Consider the following 24165-nt stretch of genomic DNA (forward strand, 5'->3'; position numbering starts at 1 on the left):
ACCCAGTTTTGTACTTTGTATACACCAGGTGGCAGCTTGCCTTCTTCAATATTCATCGAGTAAATTATTTGCTCCTTCTTGCTACTCCTGCTATTTTCAAAAGGACTATTTCCAGAAGGAAATAGAAAATTGTGAAGATTTTATGTGTAGGCTAGTACAGGACACCTGTGGTGACCTCATTACGGCCGGCTTGATCAGTTATTTAGTTTCTTATCTGATCCATAGGAGCAGGTCAGGTCATGCGTAACATCAACAGCTTTTCCATCAACAGGAAATGAACGGGTTTAAAACCACAGTGGCTATGCGTTCATTTCCTGTTTATAGTGTGCCTGCAACCCTTAGAATCTTGTAGCGCTCACAGAGACTGGGGTGGCATATAACAGCTCATCCTTTATCAAATAATATACTCACAGCTCAGAACATAGATCTGACCAAATAGTTTATTCAGCTAATCCCTTGCCGTCTCTGAAACACACAGGAGAACTGCAAGAAATCGGTCCCGGATATTTGTGCACAAGCAATGAATGAGGAACAATGAATATTTGCTAGGCTGGTGATAACTCATTAATAATAATAATAATAATAATAATAATAATAATAATAATAATAATAATTTATTATTAATACCCCGCCCATCTGGCTGAGTTTCGCCAGCCACTCTGGGCGGCTCCCAATCAAGTATTAAAAACAATACAGCATTAAATATTAAAAACTTCCCTGAATAGGGCTGCCTTCAGATGTCTTTTAAAGATAGGATAGCTACTTATTTCCTTCACATCTGAAGGGAGGGTGTTCCACAGGGTGGGCGCCACTACCGAGAAGGCCCTCTGTCTGGTTCCCTGTAACCTTACTTCTCACAATGAGGGAACCGCCAGAAGGCCCTCGGCGCTGGATCTCAGTGTCCGGGCTGAACGATGGGGGTGGAGATGCTCCTTCAGGTATACAGGACCAAGGCCGTTTAGGGCTTTAAAGGTCAGCACCAACACTTTGAATTGTGCTCAGAAATGTACTGGGAGCCAATGCAGATCTCTCAGAACCGGTGTTGTGTAGTCCCGGCGGCCACTCCCAGTCACCAGTCTAGCTGCCACATTCTGGATTAATTGCAGTTTCCGGGTCACCTTCAAAGGTAGCCCCACGTAGAGCGCGTTGCAGTAGTCCAAGCGGGAGATAACTAGAGCATGCACCACTCTGGTGAGACAGTCCTTGGGCAGGTAGGGTCTCATCCTGCGTACCAGATGGAGCTGGTAAACAGCTACCCTGGACACAGAATTGACTTGTGCCTCTATGGACAGATGTGAGTCCAAAATGACTCCCAGGCTGTGCACCTGGTCCTTCAGGGGCACAGTTACCCCATTCGGGACCAGGGAATCCCCCACACCCACCCGCCCCCTGTCCCCAAAAAACAGTACTTCTGTCTTGTCAGGATTCAACCTCAATCTGTTAGCCTCCATCCACCCTCCAACCACCTCCAGTTCCTCTATTTGATTTTTTGTCACCGGTATGCTGCAGGATCCTGCCCTTGCTGGAAACCCACAGAGATGAAACAGATTGCTCGCCTCTTCTTCCCTTGGGCAAATGACTGTACTGTTGAAATGACGACAAGATTGCACTGGCTTATTTATTATGAATGTTTGTAAGTGATGCCAGTAAAGGTTTGATGATTATGATAATAATCCAGAGAACAATAACGGGGGGAAATACACTATGATTTATTTTTATGGTCCTAATGAAAGTCAGATGGAATTTTTTTATTAAGTGTTTAAGGAAATGGAGTATATTCAAAAGGGCTATATGATTATGGCAGGAGATTTCAATATGGTATTTGATAAACAAACCGGTAAGTCAAATCCTACTCCAGAGGAAAGATGTAGTAACACTAGAGGATCAGCCAAAATTGTGAAAGGGAAAGATATGAAACGTGTATGGAGAGAAATTTTCTTTCTTCTCACCAATGCATAAGACCCATTCCAGGACAGATTATATCTTCGTTTCAAAAAACTTAATATATAAAATAATGAATACGGAAATTGGAATAATATTGTAAAGGTAACCAACCACACATTGGTTAATACGGTATTAAAAATAAAGATTATAAGGAAGCCAGAAGATGGAGGTTAGATACAAAGATCGTCAATAATAGTCAAACAGTAAATAAAATAGGAAAGGAATTATTTGACATATGGGAGATTGATGAGAAGGGGCAAAGTATTCATGCAATAATATGGGATACAATGAAAGTGGTGATGAGGGAAATTGGTATTAGGGAATCCAGTAAATTGAAAAAACAACAACAACAAGCGGTGAAAAAGTTAAAGGAAGAAATTAGGACATTGGAAAATCAATATATTAATGATAAATATAAAAGAAGTTATGCACAATTACAAAAGGAAGGAGTTAGAAAATAAAGATAAGGAAACAGTGCAGAGAGATTTGATTTTCTTGTTACAGATAGGTAGCCGTGTTGGTCTGCCATAGTCAAAACAAAATAAAAAAATTCCTTCCAGTAGCACCTTAAAGACCAACTAAGTTAGTTCTTGGTATGAGCTTTCGTGTGCATGCACACTTCTTCAGATACACTGAACTGACAGAGTGTATCTGAAGAAGTGTGCATGCACACAAAAGCTCATACCAAGAACTAACTTAGTTGGTCTTTAAGGTGCTACTGGAAGGAATTTTTTTATTTTGTTTTGATTTTCTTGAAAAGAGAATTTTTTGAACAAAGTAATAAAAATTCCAAATTGCTGGCTACAGCTGTATAGTAAAAAAAAAAAAAGTAAAGAATTCAATTAGCCTAATAATGATGTGATTTACTGCTGGTTCACCTTAGAGCAGGGGTTGGCAACTTGTGGCCCATGGGCCACAAGCAGCCCAAGGGGGTCGTTTAAATGGCCCAGGAGCCGCCCCCGAACCAAGCGGCCTGCTCGGTGAGTCCCCGCATGTTGCGCTAAACCGGTGCAGCAAGGAGCGGGGACTTGCTTCTGCGGTGCCAGAAATTGCTTCTCCATAGATGCCGAAAATTGCATCAGAAAATCTGCACAGATGCGATCCAACCCACAGAGTGATCTCTGCGGGAGTGAACTGGCCCAGGCGAGGGAAACCTTCCCGACCGCAGCCTTAGACAGTATGTGGGAGGTTTCGCAACCACAGCCACAACCATTAGACCTATAATGCACAATAATCATGCAGGTTATGTTCGTTGAGAAATCTAGGAAAGTTGAAAAACAAATGTCTTGTACACTCTGTCATGTAACAGCATTAAATTCTTCCAAGAATTCAAAGCTGGTTACTGAAAAATTGCACAAGAGATATATAAGAGAAATCTTTTTATATGCGATAGCTGCTGCCCAGTTACTAATTGCATCAAATTGGAAAGGGGGAAACAGTAAGGGAATGGCGGAAGAAGTTACTAGACTATGGAGAAATGGCTCAATTGACAAATAGGTTAAGGGGAAATACAAAACAATCATTTACTCAAAAATGGGATATGTTCAAGAAATACCTACAAAAATATAATAACAATATAACATCTATGGCAGCTTCTGAATGACCCTTGTATAAATTGAATATTAATAAATAAGGAAAAATGCTACGATGTGTTTTAAGAAAGTATTAGAAAATATATTAAGAGTAAGGTAATAAGTCTAAGTTCATTCAATATTTCAGTTACAGATAGGTAGCCGTGTTGGTCTGTCATGGTCAAAACAAAATAAAAAAATTCCTTCCAGTAGCACCTTAAAGACCAACTGAGTTAGTTCTAGGTATGAGCTTTCGTGTGCATGCACACTTCTTCAGATACACAGGTGAAAAATGGCTTTGTCATGTATAATGAGATAAGAATCCAATGTCTTTATTCAAACCAGGTCTCTCCATAGTTTTAAGTTTGGTGATAAGTTGCAATTCAGCAGCTTCTCTTTCCAGTCTATTTCTGAAATTCCTTTGTAATAGAACAGCTACTTTGAGATCTTGTATAGAATGTCCTGGGAGATTGAAGTGTTCTCCTACTGGTTTTTCTGTCTTGTGGTTCCTGATGTCGGATTTATGTCCATTTATTCTTTGGCGTAAGGTCTGGCCTGTTTGTCCAATATAGAGAGCTGAAGGACACTGTTGGCATTTTATGGCATACACAATGTTAGACGATGAGCAATTAAATAGTCCCGAGATGGTATGTGTGATGTTGTTGGGGCCAGTAATGGTGTTGTCCGGGTGTATGTGGCAGCAAAGTTGGCATCTGGGTTTATTGCAGGCTCTGGTGCCAGTGTCCGTGTTAAGTCTGGTTATAGTATTATTGTGGGTTAGGAGTTGTTTAAGATTGGGGGGCTGTCTGGAGGCAATGAAAGGTCTTCCTCCCAGAGCTTGAGAAAGAGAACTGTCATTGTCCAGGAGAGGTTGTAGATCTCTGATGATGCGTTGTACTGTTTTAACTTGGGAGCTGTATGTGATGACTAGAGGTGTTCTGTTATTTTCTTTTTTGGGTCTGTCTTGCAGCAAGTTCTCTCTGGGTATCAGTCTGGCTCTGTTGATCTGTTGTCTAACTTCATCTGCTGGGTATTTTAGTTCTAAAAAGGTTTGCTGTAGATCTCTTAGGTGAGAGTCTCTGTCTGTAGAATTGGAGCAGATGCGGCTGTAACGTAGTGCCTGGCTATATACAATGGACTGTTTGGTATGTTTGGGATGGTAGCTAGAGGCATGTAGATATGTTTGTCGGTCAGTTGGTTTACGGTATAAGGTGGTGTCTATGTGCCCATCCTGTATTTTTATAGTAGTGTCCAAAAAATGTATTTCTTGCATAGATTGATTCATTGTTAGGTTGATGGTGGGGTGAAAATCATTGAATTTCTGGTGGAAGGTGTCCAGGGTCTGTTGACCATGTGTCCAGATGATAAAAATATCATCAATGTATCGCAGGTACAAGAGAGGTTTGAGTGGGTAGGAGTTTAGGAAACGTTGTTCTAAATCCGCCATGAAGATGTTGGCATACTGTGGGGCCATGCGGGTGCCCATTGCTGTGCCGCTGATCTGAAGGAACAGGTCATCACCGAATTTGAAGTTGTTGTGGGTAAGGACAAATTGGCAGAGTTTGGTAGCAAAGTCCGCTGTGGTTTTATCTGAAATGGTATTCCTTATAGCTTGTAAACCATCGTTGTGTGGGATATTGGTATACAGAGATTCCACATCCATAGTAGCTAGTATAGTATTGTTGGGAAGATTATTTAAAGATTGTATTGTATTGTGTATTGTATTGTGATTGTATTGTATTGTGTATCTGAAGAAGTGTGCATGCACACGAAAGCTCATACCTAGAACTAACTCAGTTGGTCTTTAAGGTGCTACTGGAAGGAATTTTTTTATTTTGTTTCATTCAATATTGTAAATGTAAAGTACATTGGGAAATGACAGGAAGTCTATGTTAACATAGGTTACTTTATTTGATTCTACTTTGGTTTATTTTTGTTTAGTTTGAAAATGTAAGAAAAGAGCACATATAAGTATAAGTTTCAATTAATATTTAAGATTTGATCTTTGGCGTCGGTATAGATGTGATCATGTTTCCTTCGATGAAGGTGCCATGGTCTGATCACTACACTCTGAAAGCCAGGATTGACGTTCCACCCCCACCCTGCTTAGGTGGCGAGCCGATTTGGGCTCGCCCGCAGAGGCTGATGGACCCTGATAGATTCCGTCAAGCCTTGCGGGACCTTTCTCCCCCTGGCGACTCATTGACTGAGCTTGTTGAGGCCTGGAATACCTAGCTCCTGGCAGCCATCAATGAGATCACACCTAAGCGCCCTCTGCGACCCCGCAGAAACCGGGCTCCCTGGTTTACCAAGGAGCTCCGGAAAATGAAGCGGGACCTCAGACGGCTAGAGCGAGTATGGCGGGGTGCCCATGACGGAGCTTCAAGAACATCTTATAGAGTTTTTATGAAAACCTACGAGGTGGCAGTGAAGGCCGCTAAGAAGTCCTACTTCTCGGCCTCCATTGCATCCGCTAGCTCTCACCCGGCGCAATTATTTAGTATAATTCAGTCTTTAACGTCTGAATTAGATCCCTTAGATCTATCCAATTACCGCCCGGTTTCGAATCTTCCATTCCTGGGTAAGGTGATTGACAGAGCGGTTGCTGAACAGCTTGGTAGGTTTCTGGATGAAACATTGGCTCTGGATCCATTCCAGTCCGGCTTCCGCGCTGGTCATGGGACCGAGACGGCTCTGGTCGCCCTAACAGATGATCTTCGCAGGCAGCTGGATCGAGGCGGGTCGGGGCTGCTGATTCTTCTAGACCTGTCAGCAGCCTTCGACATGGTCGATCACGAACTCCTGGACCACCACCTCTCGGTAGTGGTGCCTGCCCTGTGGAATGCCCTCCCATCAGATGTCAAAGCGATAAATAACTACCTGACATTCAGAAGACATCTTAAGGCAGCCCTGTTCAGGGAAGTTTTTAATCTGTGATATTTTAGTGTATTTTTGGTTTTTATGGAAGCCGCCTAGAGTGGCTGGGGAAACCCAGCCAGATGGGCGGGGTACAAATAATAAATTATTATTATTATTATTATTATTATTATTATTATTATTATTATGGCCGACGTGGGGATCCAGGGCACAGTCCTTCAATGGCTGTGCTCATTTCTCTCTGGTCGGGGACAGAGGGTGGCGCTTGGGGGGGGAATTGTCATCCCGCCACTCCTTGGTGTGTGGAGTGCCCCAGGGTGCGATACTCTCCCCGATGCTTTTTAACATCTTTATGCGCCCCCTCGCCCAGCTTGTCCGGAGTTTTGTGCTGGGCTGCCATCAGTATGCTGATGACACCCAACTCTATCTGTTGATGGATGGCCATCCTGACTTGGCCCCAGACACACTGATCAGATGCTTGGAAGCTGTGGCTGGATGGTTACGTGGGAGCCGGTTGAAGTTAGATCCTTCGAAGACAGAGGTCCTCTGGCTGGGACGGGATGATATGGGATTGAGGGGGCAACTCCCATCTCTTGCGGGGGTGCAATTAGTGCCAGCACCGTCCGTTAAGAGTTTGGGTGTAATCTTTGATACCTCCTTCTCCATGGAGGCACAGATTGCAGCTATAACAAAGGTGGCATTTTTTCATCTCCGCCAAGCTAAGCAGTTGGCTCCTTACCTCTCTCGCCCTGACCTAGCCACTGTGATCTACGCGACGGTCACCTCCAGACTGGATTATTGTAACTCGCTCTGCGTGGGGCTGCCCTTGAGACTGACCCAGAAACTCCAGCGGGTGCAGAATGCCGCAGCGAGACTCCTTACGGGGTCTTCGCTGCGAGATCACATTAATCCGGTGCTATACCAGCTGCACTGGCTTCCGGTGGAGTACAGGATCAGGTTTAAGGTGCTAGTTTTAACCTTCAAAGCCCTATACGGCCTAGGACCCTCGTACCTATGGGATCGCCTCTCCTGGTATGCCCCACAGAGGAACTTACGGTCTTCAAATAAAAACATCTTGAAGGTCCCAGGCCACAGAGACGTTAGGCTGGCCTCAACTAGAGCCAGGGCTTTTTCGGCTGCGGCTCCAACCTGGTGGAACGCTCTGTCACAAGAGACAAGGGCCCTGCAGGACTTGACATCTTTCTGCAGGGCCTGCAAGACAGAGCTGTTCAACCAGGCCTTTGGTCAGTGCGCAGCCTGACCCCCTCCTTTGGCAATCTTTACAAAACTCTAGTTTATGGTTGCCATCAATTTGGATTTTAATTAACTTTTATAATGTTTTTATAATGTTGCACTGTTTTGGTGTTGTTAGCCGCCCTTAGCCCGGCTTCGGCTGGGGAGGGCGGGATATAAATAAAATTTATTATTATTATTATTTAAGGTTGTTATTATTATTATCATCATTATTACCCTTTACATGTAGATAAGATTGTGTATGAAATCCAGGGATTTCAATAATAATAATAAATTCACGAGAGAACAAGGGTGGACAATAAAGAATGGGAACAGGGTGGAGGGAATCAAATCAATCTTACTCAATGTTGAAATGGGAATCAAAGGAATGGCTTGTACAACCTTGTCTTGCATCCCAGTATCATGCAAAACAGCCTTATCCAACCTGGAGCCCTCCATGTGTTTACAGAAAGTCCCACCAGCCCCAGCCAGAGGAGGAGCCAGTGGGAGTGAGACCCTCCAGCAGATCACCACCAGCCCCAGCCTGACACACTTTGAGAGCCTCTAAAGTATGGGGATCTGGGACTTCCGCTTGAGGCGCCATGGAAGATGGCTGAAAATTCCATCACTCCAGCTCCCACGGGGTACCTAGAGGCTGAGATGGGAGTAATCAGCCTCCCAAAATCTTCATGGGGGTATGGGAAGACACAGTCTCATCCGCGGATGCCCAACAAACCAGCCCCAAATTCGGAAGGAAGGAGGGGCTGGGGGCACTGGATGGAAAGCCCCTGAGAGAGTCTGGCTCTCCTGGACGCTGTCTCTGCGAGCGAATCAAGTTCCATTTCTTAAGATGAAAAATTGGATTTAAGGTTTGGACATGCTTCGAGCGAGGAGGGAGAAATTACTCTGCCAATTAAGCCAGCCACTGAGGTGCCAAAAAAAGACTGAGTGGAAGAAGGATTAACATCTAAGTTGGTATGTTGGAACAGAACGGAAAGGGGGGGGTAAGCCTCTCTTACTATTGTACTTTGCTTTATTATAATATTTGGCAAAAAAAAAAAAAAAAAAACCAGAAGAGCTGTTTACATTAACTATAACAAGCGAGATTGAAAAGTTTTGTATTTGTTTATATAATATGGCTCTAAAATTATAAACTGTTTGGAAATAATAATACTATATAATTAAGGCTTTTGATCTTTGATTTGCTTGGAAGAGGATAAAAGATTCTCCAGGGTGTGGACATCAGACAGAAGCAGAATCTCATCAGACAGAAGCAGACAGTTTCCTAGAATCTATGTGGCAGCTGTGTCGCAATTTTAATTTGGAAATCCGCCATTATGGAAGTCAAGATGGAGTTGCAGAACTACAAATAGTCATAGAGGGAGGTGAGCCTTTAATATGTCGTTATATTTGTATTTCCAGTTTGATTTGGTAAATCTCCCCTGGAAAGGCTAATGTTTGATGCAACCGGTCTGGGGAAATTAATGAGCAGACACTTAGACTTGATTTCATCGGAACTGAGTGAAGATGGTGGCTGCCAGCAGCGAAAAGACCTTTGGATTGATTCAGCAGAAACACCAGTGTGTGAGATCATAGACATAAAATCCACACAGAAACACATCATTGCTTGTTTCAAGTTGCTTGTGGGAACAACTCAGAGGCCGTGAAAAAACGAAGGTTAACAACAGGAAGAATTAGAGGAACCATCAGAAGTGACTATGAAAAGCAGTAGAGATATGAGATGATCAGAACCCTCCAAACTTGAAGCATGGGAAGTCCTGTTTATAATCTGGCAGAATATTCAGATTATTTGATATGTATATGTATAATTTGGAATATTTAATGTGATTGTATTGGATTGTTGGGGACGCGGGTGGCGCTGTGGGTAAAACCACAGTGCCTAGGACTTGACGATCGTATGGTCGGCAGTTCAAATCTCCGCGGCGGGGTGAGCTCCCGTCTTTCGGTCCCAGCTCCTGCCCACCTAGCAGTTTGAAAGCACCCTTAAAGTGCAAGTAGATAAATAGGTACCGCTTTATAGCGGGAAGGTAAACGGCGTTCCGTGTGCTGCGCTGGTGCAGGCTCGCCAGAGCAGCGATGTCACACTGGCCATGTGACCCGGAAGTGTCTGCGGACGGCGCCGGCTCCCGGCCTCTAGAGTGAGATGAGCGCACAACCCTAGAGTCTGTCAAGACTGGCCCGTACAGGCAGGGGTACCTTTACCGTTATTGGATTGTTAAAGTGGAAAATTTAATAAAAATGAATTATTATTATTATTTTTTTAAAGTATGGGGATCTGGAGGGTTGCCACTATCATTTTATTGTCTCAAACTACTCAATAGAGCAGTGAAGAGAAAAAGGCTCATTTCAGACTACAAGTGGAACTATGTGAGTTGTGTGCTGCTGGCAATTGGCTGTTCCATACTTTGTCAAGCTGCCACCCTTCAGGGTCTTTAAACTACAACTCCCATCATCCCTAGCGGGCACATACACATCTCACCCCTATTTGCTGAGCCCAGTCCTCCAGTCTTCTAAGGCTGAGTCAGAGGGTTTTATTTCTTCAGATTCTATATATAGTTCATTGGTAACTCAATCCATTTGATGCAATGCTTATCAGCACGCAGTGAGAAATCCCTGCCGGTTGCCAAGTGCAAAGGAACTTGTGCTATCTCTCTCTTTGTGCCTATGTTAATGTAATGGTTCTAGGGGGTTGCTCATGCGTAAGTTGCCACCACTCTTGGCTTGGTTGCCTGGTTGAACCCTTTCTGTCTGGACAGCCCTTCACTTCGTGGCTGTCTCAGTCGCTGGCAGCATCCGTCAGTGGGCGTTTCTTAAACTTCTTCCAGCAAAAAAGTTCTTTGACACCAAGTCTCCTCCTACTCTCCCTGCGCGGAAGTCTTCTGCGCAGGGAGGGTGTGGGCAGCGGAGCACCCGTGCTCTCCCCACTAGTCTCCGTTGAAGAGTCCTGGAGCCTTTTCTCTGATTCCCCCATCTGCCCCCCTTCTCTCCTGGTGTTACGTTGATTTCCTTCCCCAGCAGCTGGGCTGCCTCTCTCCCTGCTGGGACCCTCTCCGGCATTGCTCAGGAGCCTTCCCTCCACCTCTGTCTCTGATGGCAGTTCCCTGACAGTTAAGAAGCTACTTTCGCCCGGCACTCATTCAGAATGAAAAGCATGTTCTGTGTTACAGTCAAAGAAGAAATAGGAAGTGTAAGCCTGAGCAAGAATTGTTTGCTTGCTTGTTTGTGTGTTTATTAAATTTGCATACCACCCTATAACCACAGGTCTCAGGGCAGTTCATAGGATAAATTATTATATCATTAATGAAATGTATATACCGCACTGACAATCACAGGGCAGTTTACAACATAAAAAAGCCTTACGCTGCATCATAAATCTGCTTTAAAAACTTTGGAAAGTTGATTTGAAGTTTAGGATTGTATATTGTTAAAAGAGAATTATATGAAGATGATGTACAGGCGGTATGTCACACCAACAAAATTGGCAAGAATGTATAAAACAGAACAAATTGTTGGAGGTGTAAAGAAGGGGAAGATACCTTTTACCATATGTGGTGGGAATGTAAGAATATTCAAATTTTTGGGGAAATGATATATAATGAATTGGAAAAAAAATGTTTAAAATGACATTTACTAAAAAAATCCAGAAGATTTTTTGACAGGAATTTTAGGACAACTGCCGAAAGAAAAACAGACATTATTTATGTATGCAACAACAGCAGCAAGAATTCTGATAGCACAGAACTGGAAGACTGGAGAAATACCATCAAAGGAACAAGGGCAAGAGAAGTTGATGAACTATGCAGAGTTGGCAAAGTTAACAGATAAACTACGTGAAAAAGACAATAGTGACTTTGAAAAAGAATGGGAACCTTTTACATCATATTTGCAGAAACAACAAAAAAAATAGAGTCATTGGCAGGATTTAAATAAACACTTGCAATTTTATTTATGAGAAAACAAGAAACTTAATAGTATGATAATATAGAAGTATATATAAACAGCAGAATGTAATATGAGATGTAATAAACCAGGGATGGAAGTTGAGGGAAGTCAGCAGGGAAGAGGGAAATTGAAACTTGAATGTACCTGTAATGTAATGATTACAGATATTGTAAAAATGAAAAACCCAATAAAAATGAATTAAAAAACAAAACAAAACAAAAACTTAGTCTGCCTAGACACAAGCAATGTGTATTTGCTTTCTCTGGTAGAAGTATTGTTACATTAAGGACTTTGGGGTGCATAATTTGCTAAAATCTCAGCCACCATGAATTAAATCATCCCACCCGACTCAGCCTTATGACTTCGAATGATCCCATCTTATGTTGACGCAAAGTTAATCCAATGTGACCTGGTGTCTTTACTCCCGGCAGCAGCACACTTGAGGATAGTAGGTCACTGGAAGACTGCTGGATGAAAGGTTGGCTAGATAAACTGTGGGATGTGATATTAGAGGAAAGAAGGGCCACCCAAAATTATGTGGTTTGAGGGATAGCTAAGAAAACTGAATTTGATGTAATATGGTGGTCCCTTTATATCATAGCTGAACAAAGATGGGCATTTATTACAATTTCCAATGAGTCATAGAATTGCGGAGCTGGAAGGAACCCCAAGGGTCATCCAGACCAACCGTCTGTAATGCAAGAATTGCCACTAAAGCATCCATGACAGATGGCCATCCAAACTCTCCTTAAAAAGGAGAGTGCACCACCTCCCAAAGGAGTCCATTCCACTGTTGTACAGCTCTTACTGTCAGAAAGTTCTTCCTGATGTTTAGTCAGAAACTCATTTCTTGTAACTTGAATCCATTGGTACAGATTCTACCCTCCAGAGCAGGAGAAAACAAGCTTGCTCCATCCTCCGTGTAAGGTAAAAAGGTAAAGGTAAAAGACCGCTGGATGGTTAAGTCCAGTCAAAGGCGACTCTGGGGTTGCGGTGCTCATCTCGCTTTCAGGCTGAGGGAGCTGGCGTTTGTCCACAGACAGCTTTCTGGGTCATGTGGTCAGCATGACTAAACCACTTCTGGTGCAATGGGACACCGTGATGGAAACCAGAACGCACGGAAATGCCGTTCACCTTCCCGGCACAGCGGTACCTATTTATCTGCTTGCACTGGTGTGCTTTTGGGCTGCTAGGTTGGCAGAAGCTGGGACAGAGCAATGGGAGCTTAGCCCATTGCATGGATTTGAACCATCGACCTTCCGATCAACATATTTGAAGATGGCTATCATATCTCCTCTCATTTTCCTCTTATCTAGGCTAAACATAACCAGCTCCCTCACCAGTCTTGGTTCCCAGACCATGGATCATCTTGGTCACCCTCCTCTGCACCATCTTGTCAACATCCTTCTTGAACTGTGGTGCCCAGAACAGGAAACAACTCCAGCTATGCACATGACCTTCTTAAACCAGATGTTAAGGCGAGTTGAAGGCTTCTTTCCACATTTGGACTATTGTTCATTGAGCAGAAACACAAGAGGGTTTGCATCATAGGTTTGCATTTACCTTGTGAAATACAGATATCAAGCATAGTTTAGGTTCCACAACAACAGGTTTCCCAATAATTTCAGCAACTTCCTTTGATATCCACTCCCAAAACTTGTGCACATGCTCACAGGACCACCACATATGCCCATACATCCCTCTCTCTTTGCAATCCCTCCAACATAAGGAAGATCAAGATTTAGTCATATGAGTGAAGTACACTAGAATCAGAAATCACCGGCAGTTCTCCTGAATGTTTGTGGAGACAGAACTAAAAGGGGCAAGTAGACCATAGTTTTGCCCATTGACAGCTGCCATGGTCTCACCCCAAATCTGTCTCCCAAACTGATTTCAGTGAAGGAAGTGGGAAGAATTGAAGGCTCATTGAAAATGAATGCATGTACAGGGATAGCTCAGTTGAGGCTGTGAGTTCGAGCCCTACATTAGATGAAAGATTGCTGCATTTGTGGGGTTGTACTAGATCTCCAGCTGTTTTTGGACTATAGTTCCCATTATCCCTAAATAGCAAGACTAGTGGTCAGGGTTTATGGGAACTGTAGTCTGAAAACAGCTGGAGATCCAAGTTTGGGAAACACTGGACTAGATGATCCTCGTGGTCCCTTCCAGTTCTATGATTCTATGAAACAAGCCCCCTTTGCAAGACCTCAAAGGGTTTTAAACTCCTTGTGTCTACCTCTCGGACCTCAAGTCTCCTAAGGGAAGATCTCCACTGTCAAATATTTAAACAGCTCAGCCCCAGGTTCTGCAGACACTTCATAAGGTTCAGTTCAGAGAGTGGAACCTTCCACTCATAAAAGTCAAGCAGATGTGCAAGGCTGACAATTGAGGGGGACGAGACTGAGGAGGAATGGTGGAGACCGCCGCCCTTGACAGAGCCTTGACAACAATTGCCACTCAGTTGTTTATCTGTCCATCTAGGCCACACACCCATTGTGCCAATTGAGAAAGAGTCAATTAAGTGTTTCCTGGAATCACTATGCAAATATATAAATCAGTGCACCCTTTCTCTTTCTGCCAGGAACAGTAGTTAAATCTGTGGGCAAAGATAAACACATTCACTTCAAATCAACCAGCTTTTTGATCCCTGAAATTGTGATATAAAATTAACTTGGTGAAGAAGTTATTCTTGCTCAGCTATGCCATATTTACACATATATGAAACCTGAGCCTACATTAATAATAATAATAATAATAATAATAATAATAATAATAATAATTTATTATTTATTATTTATACCCCGCCCATCTGGCTGAGTTTCCCCAGCCACTCTGGGCGGCTTCCAATCAAGTATTAAAAACAATACAGCATTAAATATTAAAAACATTAGAGGGCTTCACAGAATTAACACCTCAAGAGGGTCTTGGTCCTGGCATGGCTTTCTCTCTCTTGCCTCTCAGTCCCATCACTGGAGCTCAGCTCTGCTCCAAACTCTGGCTTTGTCTGTTTAGGGAGGAGGCCTCATTCACACACCGAGCCATTTAATGACTCTTCACCCAGCCTAACTCCTTATCAGGGGCTGGCCTGGCTAGTCCAAGAATTAGAAGTCTTAATTAAATCCTAACACTTACAGGATCCAAGGATTAGAGGGGTATGGAACACCTTCAAACTCCTAACCATATGTTTCTATGGCAGCTGGGCATTACCTGTGCTCTAGAAAGATCCCACATTTCTCTCTGAGGCGTTCCCAAAGTAAAGGAAGGATTGAACTCTGATTAATAAGAATACACACAGAGGCTTGAACCAGCAAGACTCTGGGAAGGGTGCCTATAGTAATCTCTCCCTGCCCCTCGGCCCAGGTCGTTTTATTCACAAAAGAACTTTGTAAGAACCAATCAGATTTCTTCTGAGCATTTCAACAAACCCCACGTAGGGACAAAGTTAAACTACCAAAACTAATTAAGCACACATATTTCTGGGGTAAACAAAACAGAACTACAAAAGGAGTGCCATCTGGCAACCCCGGAGGTGATAAACAAGCAATATACATGATAATGATGGCCAGGAGGACAGCGAGAGAAAACTATATGAAAATGATGTATAGGTGGCCCTTAACACCATAAAAACTAGCAAAGATGTATAAGAAAGTGCCAAGTACATGCTGGAAATGTCAACAGGAGGAAGAGTCATTTTATCATGTGTGGTGGTCCTGTGAAAAGGTGAAGGGTTTTGGGGAAAACACATATAATGAAGTGAAAAGGATGTTTAAACTGATAATTCCAAAAACAAACAAACCCTGAAGCCTTTTTGCTAGGAATGGGGACAGAGGTCCGGAGACAGCTGACTAGCTTATTTATGTACACGACAGCAGCAGCCAGAACTTTATATGCACAGATGTAGAAAGAAGAAGGATTACCAACAAAGTAGGAGCAGCTTATGAAACTGAATGACTATGCTGAATAATAATAATAATAATAATAATAATAATAATAATAATAATAATAGACAACATTTATTTGTATCCCACCCTCCCCAGCCGAGAATGGGCTCAGGGTGGCTAACATCAAATATATAATGTTAAGTTGTGGGTGAACATATCAGACGACACAGCAATTCTTCAAACAGCTCTTCTTTCTTCAGAGGCCAGAACAGAACTGAACTGAAGGGCTCAGTCAGCCTGCTTATATAGAGCTCCAGTACCTTGTTACTGCAACAACTTTCTAAAACTATCCAATCACTGAACGTCACTTTTGATCCTTCATTTGCATAACTATCTACAGTATCCCCCTGCTGGCCCAGGGTGAGAACTTCAGTACATAACATTGGTATAAAATCAAACAATAATTAAATTACCTCCTAAAAACAAATTAAAATCTAATTAGATGGCTTTCTGCAGGATTAGGGTTGGGAACAGTCAATGTCCATCAGGCCCAACTGTCTACGCTGTTCTTATATGGGCCTGTGACAATGCTGGGAGGCCTCTTTCATACTAGTTCTTATACAGGTGAGGGGAGAGACTTCATCAGGCAAGGCCTCCTTCCACCTGCCTTGCCCCACCCTCCGGCCCTGGGTCTCCTCATAAGGAAGCAGTGCCTGGAGGAAGAACTGTGAGGGGGGAGACTCCATCAGGCAAGGCCTCCTTCCACCTGCCTTGCCCCACCCCCTGGCCCTGGGTCTCCTCATGTTTTCACAGGCATGTTTTCACAGTCCATGTTTTCACAGGCATACAGTAAGGTTGGTGTACAATAGCTTTGTAAACAAGCATTTTGGTTTCCCTGCGAATGTCCCAGTCCTCAAACACTCTGCACTTCAATTGGGAGAAAGCCGCACTCGCAGAGCTCAGGCAATGCCTGATTTGGACATCAATGTTGGCCCTTGTGGAAAGATAACTGCCTAGGTAGGAGAAGTGATCAATGTTTTCCAACGTTACACCATTGAGTTGGATTTGTGGCACTGCAGAGGGGTTATTTTGTATTTGTTGGTGCAGCACTTTGGTTTTTTGGATGTTGAGTGATAGGCCAAGCTTTACGTAAGCTTCTGCAAAGATATTTAGGATGGTTTGGAGGTCATTCTCTGAGTGTGTGCACACTACGTTGTCATCAGCATACTGAAGCTCTATGTAGGAAGTTACGGTAACCTTACTCTTTGCTTTCAGCCTGCTCAGATTGAAGAGCTTTCCATCTGTTCGATATATGATTTCTACTCCAGTGGGGAGTTTCCCTTCGACAAAGTGTAGGATCATGGCAATGAAAATAATGAACAGAGTTGGGGCAATAACACAACCCTGTTTAACACCTGATCCCACTGAGAATGGTTCACTTTGAGAGCCATTGTTATCTGCTATTGTTGCTGTCATATTATCATGGAGGAGCCGAAAGATGTTTACAAATTTATCTGGGCAGCCAATTTTCAGAAGGACAGTCCACAGGGCATTATGATTTACAGTGTTAAAAGCTTTAGTCAGGTCAATAAATGCTCTCTGCATTTTTCTTGAAGCTGTCGAGCGGTGAAAATCATGTCCACTGTCCCCCTAGAAGGCCGAAAACCATTTTGGGATTCAGGAAGGGTCACCTCGGATATTGTTAAGAGACGGTTTGCTAAGATCCTTGCAAGAATTTGCTGGCTGCAGCTAATAGAGAGATGCCTCGATAGTTTCCACAATCAGTTCTGTAACCTTTTTTAAAAGAGATTGATAATTTTGGCATCCCTAAAGTCTGCTGGGATCTCTTCTCTTTCCCAGATTTTTTGGACGAGCTTGTGAAGTTGTTGTATAAGTTCAATTCCGCCCACTTTGAAGATTTCGGCAGGTATCCCATCAGATCCACTGGCTTTGTTGTTTTTCATTTGGTTAACAGCTGTACACAACTCTCCCATGAGCTTGCATTATGAGCGGCAAGAAGAAACAGCTAACAAGAAGAGTCCTTACTATGTAATTTATTCAGGATTTACAGAGAGGGACAAAGGAATGCAGTCCCTATCCATCACTGTTATTGCTCCGAGTAATCTCCCTCCTTTCCCTCTCTGTCGTCAGCAGCAGCTTCACTCCCCTTACTGTGGCTACATAAAGCCCTTTGTGGGTTTGCTTTCTGCTCTTCCACTCTATCAGCTGTCCTAGTTCTGGGGGAAGGCGAGGTCTGCAATGCTTCTAATGATAATGTGTCAGCCAGCTGTTCTGGCTCTGTTGCACCCCCTCCTACCCTTCCATTATCTCCCAGCTCTGTCTTTCTTCTGTCTCAGAGTCATGACCTTCTGCAAACCACTGTTGTAATTCTATACTGCCCTTCTCTTCGTGGGAAGATTCAAGAGGGGTAGGGGGCAGCCTCCGCCATTCCTTTTCAGTCCAGTCCCTGACATCTAGATGGACTCCTGCTGAATCAGGTCAAAGGCTCACCTAGTCCAGCATCCTGTTCTCACCAGATGCCTATCAGAAGCCAACAAGCAGGACACAGGTGCAACTGCACTCTCCCCTCCAGTTGTGTTTCCCAGCAGCTGATATTCAGGGGCATATTGCCTTCAGTGCTAGAAGTGGTGCACAGCTGCCGTGGCATCAGGGCAGCCATTGACAGCCCTATCTTCTATCTTGTGTTGGGACAGACTAGAGATAGAGATCTGTTAATAATAATAATAATAATAATAATAATAATAATAATAATAATAATAAATTATTAGGCTCAGGGCGGCTAACACCAATAAAATCACAGTAAAAACATAAAAGGGGGAAAAACAAAACAAAACACCAATTTAAAATACAAGTTAAAATACAATTTAAAATGCAGCCTCATTTTAAAAGTAGCCGATAAATCAAGACCATAAGGGGAGGGAAACATAAGGGTCAGACTGAGTCCAAACCAAAGGCCAGGCGGAGCAGCTCTGTCTTGCAGGCCCTGCGGAAAGATGTCAAGTCCCGCAGGGCCCTAGTCTCTTGTGAAAGAGCATTCCACCAAGTCGGGGCCATTACTGAAAAGGCCCTGGCCCTAGCTGAGACCAATCTAACCACCTTGCGACCTGGGACCTCCAAAATGTTGTCATTTGTGGCCCTTAAGGTCCTCCGTGGGGCATACCAGGAGAGATGGTCCCGTAGGTACATGGGTCCTAGGCCGCATAGGGCTTTAAAGGTCAAAACCAGCACCTTAAACCTGACCCTGTACTCCACCGGGAGCCAGTGCAGTTGGTAAAGCGCTGGATGAATGTGATGCCACGGCAAGGACCCCGTAAGGAGCCTTGCCACGGCATTCTGCACCCGCTGGAGTTTCTGGATCAGCTTCAAGGGCAGCCCCGTGTAGAGCGAGTTACAGTAGTCAAGCCTGGATGTGACTGTCGCATGGGTCACTGTGGCCAGATCAAGAAAGGTAAGGGACCAACTGCTTAATACGGCGGAGATGGGAAAATGCCACCTTTGCTGTGGCTGCAACCTGCGCCTCCATGGAAAGGGAGGTGTCGAAGGTTACACCCAAGCTCTTGACAGAAGGCGCTGGCACTAATTGAGCCCCCGCAAGAGGGGAGTTGGCCCCCCAACCCCATGTCGTCCCGACCCAACCAGAGGACCTCTGTCTTCGAAGGATTTAACTTCAACTGGGTCCCACACAGCCATCCAACCACAGCTTCCAAGCATCTGGTCAGTGTGTCCAGGGCCGAGTCAGGGTGGCTGTCCATCAACAGATAAAGCTGGGTGTCATCAGTATATTGATGAGAACCTAGTCCAAAGCTCCGGACAATCTGGGCAAGGGGGCGCATAAAGATATTAAAAAGCATCAGGAAAGGATTGCACCCAGCGGGACTCCACACACCAAGGAGTGCTGTGGTGACAACTCCCTCCCTAGCACCACCCTCTTTCCCTAACCTGAGATAAGGGAGCACAGCCATTGTTGGACTGTGCCCTGAATCCCCATGTCGGCAAGGCGGTGGTCCAAAAGTTCATGATCAACCATGTCAAAGGCTGCTGATAGATCTAGGAGAATCAGCAGTCCTGACCTGCCTCAATCCAGCTGTCTATGGAGATCATCTGTTAGGGCGACCAAAGCCGTCTCGGTCCCGTAACCAGGGTGAAAGCTGGACTGAAATGGATCCAGAGCCGATGTTTCATCCAGAAACCTACCAAGCTGTTCGGCAACCACTCTCTCAATTACCTTACCCAGGTATGGAAGATTTGAAACTGGGAGGTAATTGGATAGATCTAAAGGATCTAGGAGGGACGTGGGTGGCGCTGTGGGTTAAACCACAGAGCCTAGGACTTAGAATCATAGAATCCTAGAATCATAGAGTTGGAAGAGACCACAAGGGCCATCGAGTCCAACCCCCTGCCAAGCAGGAAACACCATCAGAGCACTCCTGACATATGGTTGTCAAGCCTCTGCTTAAAGACCTCCAAAGAAGGAGACTCCACCACACTCCTTGGCAGCAAATTCCACTGTCGAACAGCTCTTACTGTCAGGAAGTTCTTCCTAATGTTTAGGTGGAATCTTCTTTCTTGTAGTTTGGAACCATTGCTCCGTGTCCGCTTCTCTGGAGCAGCAGAAAACAACCTTTCTCCCTCCTCTATGTGACATCCTTTTATATATTTGAACATGGCTATCATATCACCCCTTAACCTCCTCTTCTCCAGGCTAAACATGCCCAGCTCCCTTAGCCGTTCCTCATAAGGCATCGTTTCCAGGCCTTTGACCATTTTGGTTGCCCTCCTCTGGACGCGTTCCAGTTTGTCAGTGTCCTTCTTGAACTGTGGTGCCCAGAACTGGACACAGTACTCCAGGTGAGGTCTGACCAGAGCAGAATACAGTGGCACTATTACTTCCCTTGATCTAGATGCAATACTCCTATTGATGCAGCCCAGAATTGCATTGGCTTTTTTAGCTGCCGCGTCACACTGTTGGCTCATGTCAAGTTTGTGGTCAACCAAGACTCCTAGATCCTTTTCACATGTACTGCTCTCAAGCCAGGTGTCACCCATCTTGTATTTGTGCCTCTCATTTTTTTTGCCCAACTGCAATACTTTACATTTCTCCCTATTAAAATTAAAATTCATCTTGTTTGTTTTGGCCCAGTTCTCTAATCTGTCAAGGTCGTTTTGAAGTGTGATCCTGTCCTCTGGGGTGTTAGCCACCCCTCCCAGTTTGGTGTCATCTGCAAATTTGATCAGGATGCCCTTGAGTCCATCATCCAAGTCGTTGATAAAGATGTTGAATAAGACCGATCAGAAGGTCGGCGGTTCAAATCCCTGCGACGGGGTGAGCTCCCGTTGCTAGCAGTTCGAAAGCACATCAAAGTGCAAGTAGATAAATATGTACCGCTCTGGTGGGAAGGTAAACAGTGTTTCCGTGCGCTGCTCTTGTTCACCAGAAGTGGCTTAGTCATGCTGGCCACATGACCTGGAAGCTGTATGCCGGCTCCCTTGGCCAGTAAAGCGAGATGAGCACCACAACCCCAGAGTCGGCCACAACTAGACCTAATGGTCAGGGATCCCTTTACCTTTACCTTTAAGGGATCTAGAGATGTTTTCTTTAAGAGCTGACGCACCACTGCTTCCTTCAACTCCCCTGGGAAAGTCCCCTAAGTTGCATCCTAAGATGTTCTTGGCAGATCTTGCCACATGGATCACCTCCCTTATGGCTGTTTTCCTTTCAGAGTCTTGAGTTTGCCTAACGGCTGTTGCTTTCCTATTCCCTTAATCCCCAGTAAATGCCAGTGAAGCCAGGATTTAAACACTGACACAGTTACTTCAATCTGCAGGGTGCAATCATCACACCCATCTTGCTTTATCCTGAATTTACCAAGAAATCGCTCATCAAGGTGTAGTGTTCTGGTGCAGAGTAGCCAGCCCATCTCTCCCACCAGCATTCTCCAACCTTCTGCCCTCCAGAAGTTGTTGCAGCTCCCATCAGCTCCAGCCGGCTTGGCGGGGTGGTGAGAGCAACAGCTGGAAGGCTCCAAATTGGGGGACGACGACAACAACAACAACAACAACAACAACAACAACAACAACAACAACAATGCTTTTTTTCCCAGGGGATACTTGAGGGTATGCAGTACTAACACTTCTTTTTTGTTGTTACTGGAACAACTTCTTGGTGGGTACCTAGATTTGAAATTTGCATGGTCTGTCTTAGCAGCAGGATCACTGGCCATGGTCCTGAAAACCCACAGCTGATTCCCTCTCGTGCTTTGGCTTCCTGGGACTGCTGATCTCCCCTTTGCCTGGACTACAGTGGTACCTCGCAAGACGAATGCCTCGTAAGACGAAAAACTCGCAAAACGAAAGAGTTTTTCGTTTTTTGAGTTGCTTCACAAGACAGATTTCCCTATGGGCTTGCTTCGCAAGACGAAAACGTCTTGCAAGTTTGTTTCCTTTGTCTTGCAAGTTTGTTTCCTTTTTCTTAAAACCGTGCATTCACTTCGAGGAGCAACTCATAGCACGTGATGTGGTAGCCTTTTTTGAGGTTTTTGAAGACTTTGGTGATTTTTGAAGCTTTTCCAAAGTCCGTGCTTCGCAAGACGAAAAAATCGCAAGACGAAAAACTCGCGGAACGAATTAATTTCGTCTTGCAAGGCACCACTGTATTTACTTATTTGCAGTGGTCTGAATCCGTGTGGATCAGGACACTTGTACGGTGCCTTACGCATCATCTGCCAAGAATGTCAAAGGCCTGGTTGAAGAGGAATGCTTTTGCCAGGAGCCTAAATGTGTATTATGAGGGCGCCAGCCATACCTCCCTGGGGAGAACATTCCACAGATGGGGAGCCATTGCAAAAAAGGCCCATTCTCGCGTTGCCACTTTTCTGACCTCTTGTGGAAGAGGCGCATGAAGAAGGACCTCAGAAGATGATCTCAGGGTCTGGGTAGGTTCATATGGAGAGAGGCAGTCCTTGAGGTACTGCAGTTCTGAGCTGTTTAAGCCTTTATAGGTCAAAACCAGCACTTTGAACTGGGCCCTAAAACTAATTTTCAGCCAGTGCAGTCAGGCCAGGATTGGCGTAATATGCTTGCCCCAGTGACAATATCCTTTTGCACCAGCTGGACAGTCTTCAGAGGGAGCCCAGAAGTATATTATGGTTGATGGTATTGAAAGTTACTGAGAGGTCAAGGAGAATTAAAAGGGACACCTTTCCCTTATCTCTCTCCCAACAGAGATCATCGTACAAGGCTGCCCAAGTAGTTTCTGGGCCAAAACTGGGCCAAAACCCCGATTGAAATGGATCTAGAAAATCAGTTTCCTCCAAGAGCACCTGGATCTGGTCTACAACCACCTGCTCAAGAACGTTGCTGATGAAGGGGAGATTAGCAACTGGCTGGTAGATTTTCTGAGTTAAGGAAGGGTTTCCTGAGGTGACAGGGGCCACTTTCTCTCGCAAGGAGGAATTAATCACCTCACTGGCCCAGCCAGCTGCCCCCTCCTTGCTAGTTTTTATAAGCCAAGAGTCTCCAGGGCACAAGTGGTCGCCCAGACCAATCCAAACACCTTGTCCACATGCCTGGGCCTTACTAACTGAAACTCATCCAACACAGCAGGACTAGACCGACTCCCCCCTCCCCATTTCCGATATTCCCCAAGTGAAGATCAGCATCTGAAATGGGGTGGGGGTGGGGAGATAAATATCAGCATCAGGAAGAAGTGGGGAGCGAAGATCAGCACTGTTTTGGGTGTGTGTGCATGTGTGGAGCATCAACTGCTTAACAAACAACAATTGTGAGGCTAGCCCTGCCCCACACATTAACCATTACACCATACTGCCAGCTATTTCAGACTTCTTACAACTGAAACACCCCTGACACCAAATCAACTCCCCCATAGTCTTTCAAATCTTTATTGGGAACAGCATTGCTTAGTTTTCCAGGAAAATTGTCAGCCACTGTTGAAGTAAGTTTATGAGCTGGTTATTAACTCAGTAGCCCAGTGAGAGATGATGCAAGAAGATTTGTGAAACTTTTAAAAACTTTGCCTGAACATTGCAGCATGAAGCTGCTGTCCACAAGGGGCTGTGGTGCATGTTCTTCCAATATATAGAATCATAGAATCATAGAAATGTAGTGTTGGAAGGGTCATCTAGTCCAACCCCCTGCATAAATAAAATAATACAAATGGTTAAGGAGAAAAATGTTTTTTATGGTTGCCCATCAACATCACATGTTGGAACAGCTGTCAGGGCAAAGTCCAGCTGTGGGGCGTGAAGGCTGCAAGGCCCTTTCCACCTGGCCTAGGGGGCAGGGCCCAGACTCACCAGCCCCACTGAAGAGGCTCCTCATGAGGCCAGAAGAACATCGCCTGGCTGTGGGGCGTGAAGGCAGCTCCCAGACTAAGGCCCTTTCCACCTGGCCTAGGGGGCAGGGCCCAGACTCACCAGCCCCACTGAAGAGGCTCCTTGTGAGGCTAGAAGAACATTGCCCGGCTGTGGGGCGTGAAGGCTGCTCCCCGCAAGGCCCTTTCCACCTGGCCTAGGGGGCAGGGCTCCCTCACCAGCCCTACTATGTTAAATATGAATTCTGTAGTTGACCTCCTTTGTAATGTTTTATTTTGAAATCTTTAAGATAATATTTTAATTTTCTGTTATGTTGCTTTGACTGTATACTCTATATTTGTCTTT

The 24165-nt window shown here is 44.6% G+C and overlaps 1 long non-coding RNA gene across 1 annotated transcript; it reads left to right on the plus strand.

The window, feature by feature from the left end:
- Positions 1-9222: 9222 nt before the first annotated feature.
- Positions 9223-12405, plus strand: LOC309342426. The gene is made up of 3 exons (XR_014156802.1): positions 9223-9448; positions 9833-10318; positions 10760-12405. It is a non-coding gene; the product is annotated as an uncharacterized lncRNA (long non-coding RNA).
- The last annotated feature ends 11760 nt before the right edge of the window (positions 12406-24165 follow it).

The sequence above is a fragment of the Podarcis erhardii genome, assembly GCF_964252035.2.
Source record: "Podarcis erhardii genome assembly, chromosome: 5".
Lineage (NCBI taxonomy): Eukaryota > Metazoa > Chordata > Lepidosauria > Squamata > Lacertidae > Podarcis > Podarcis erhardii.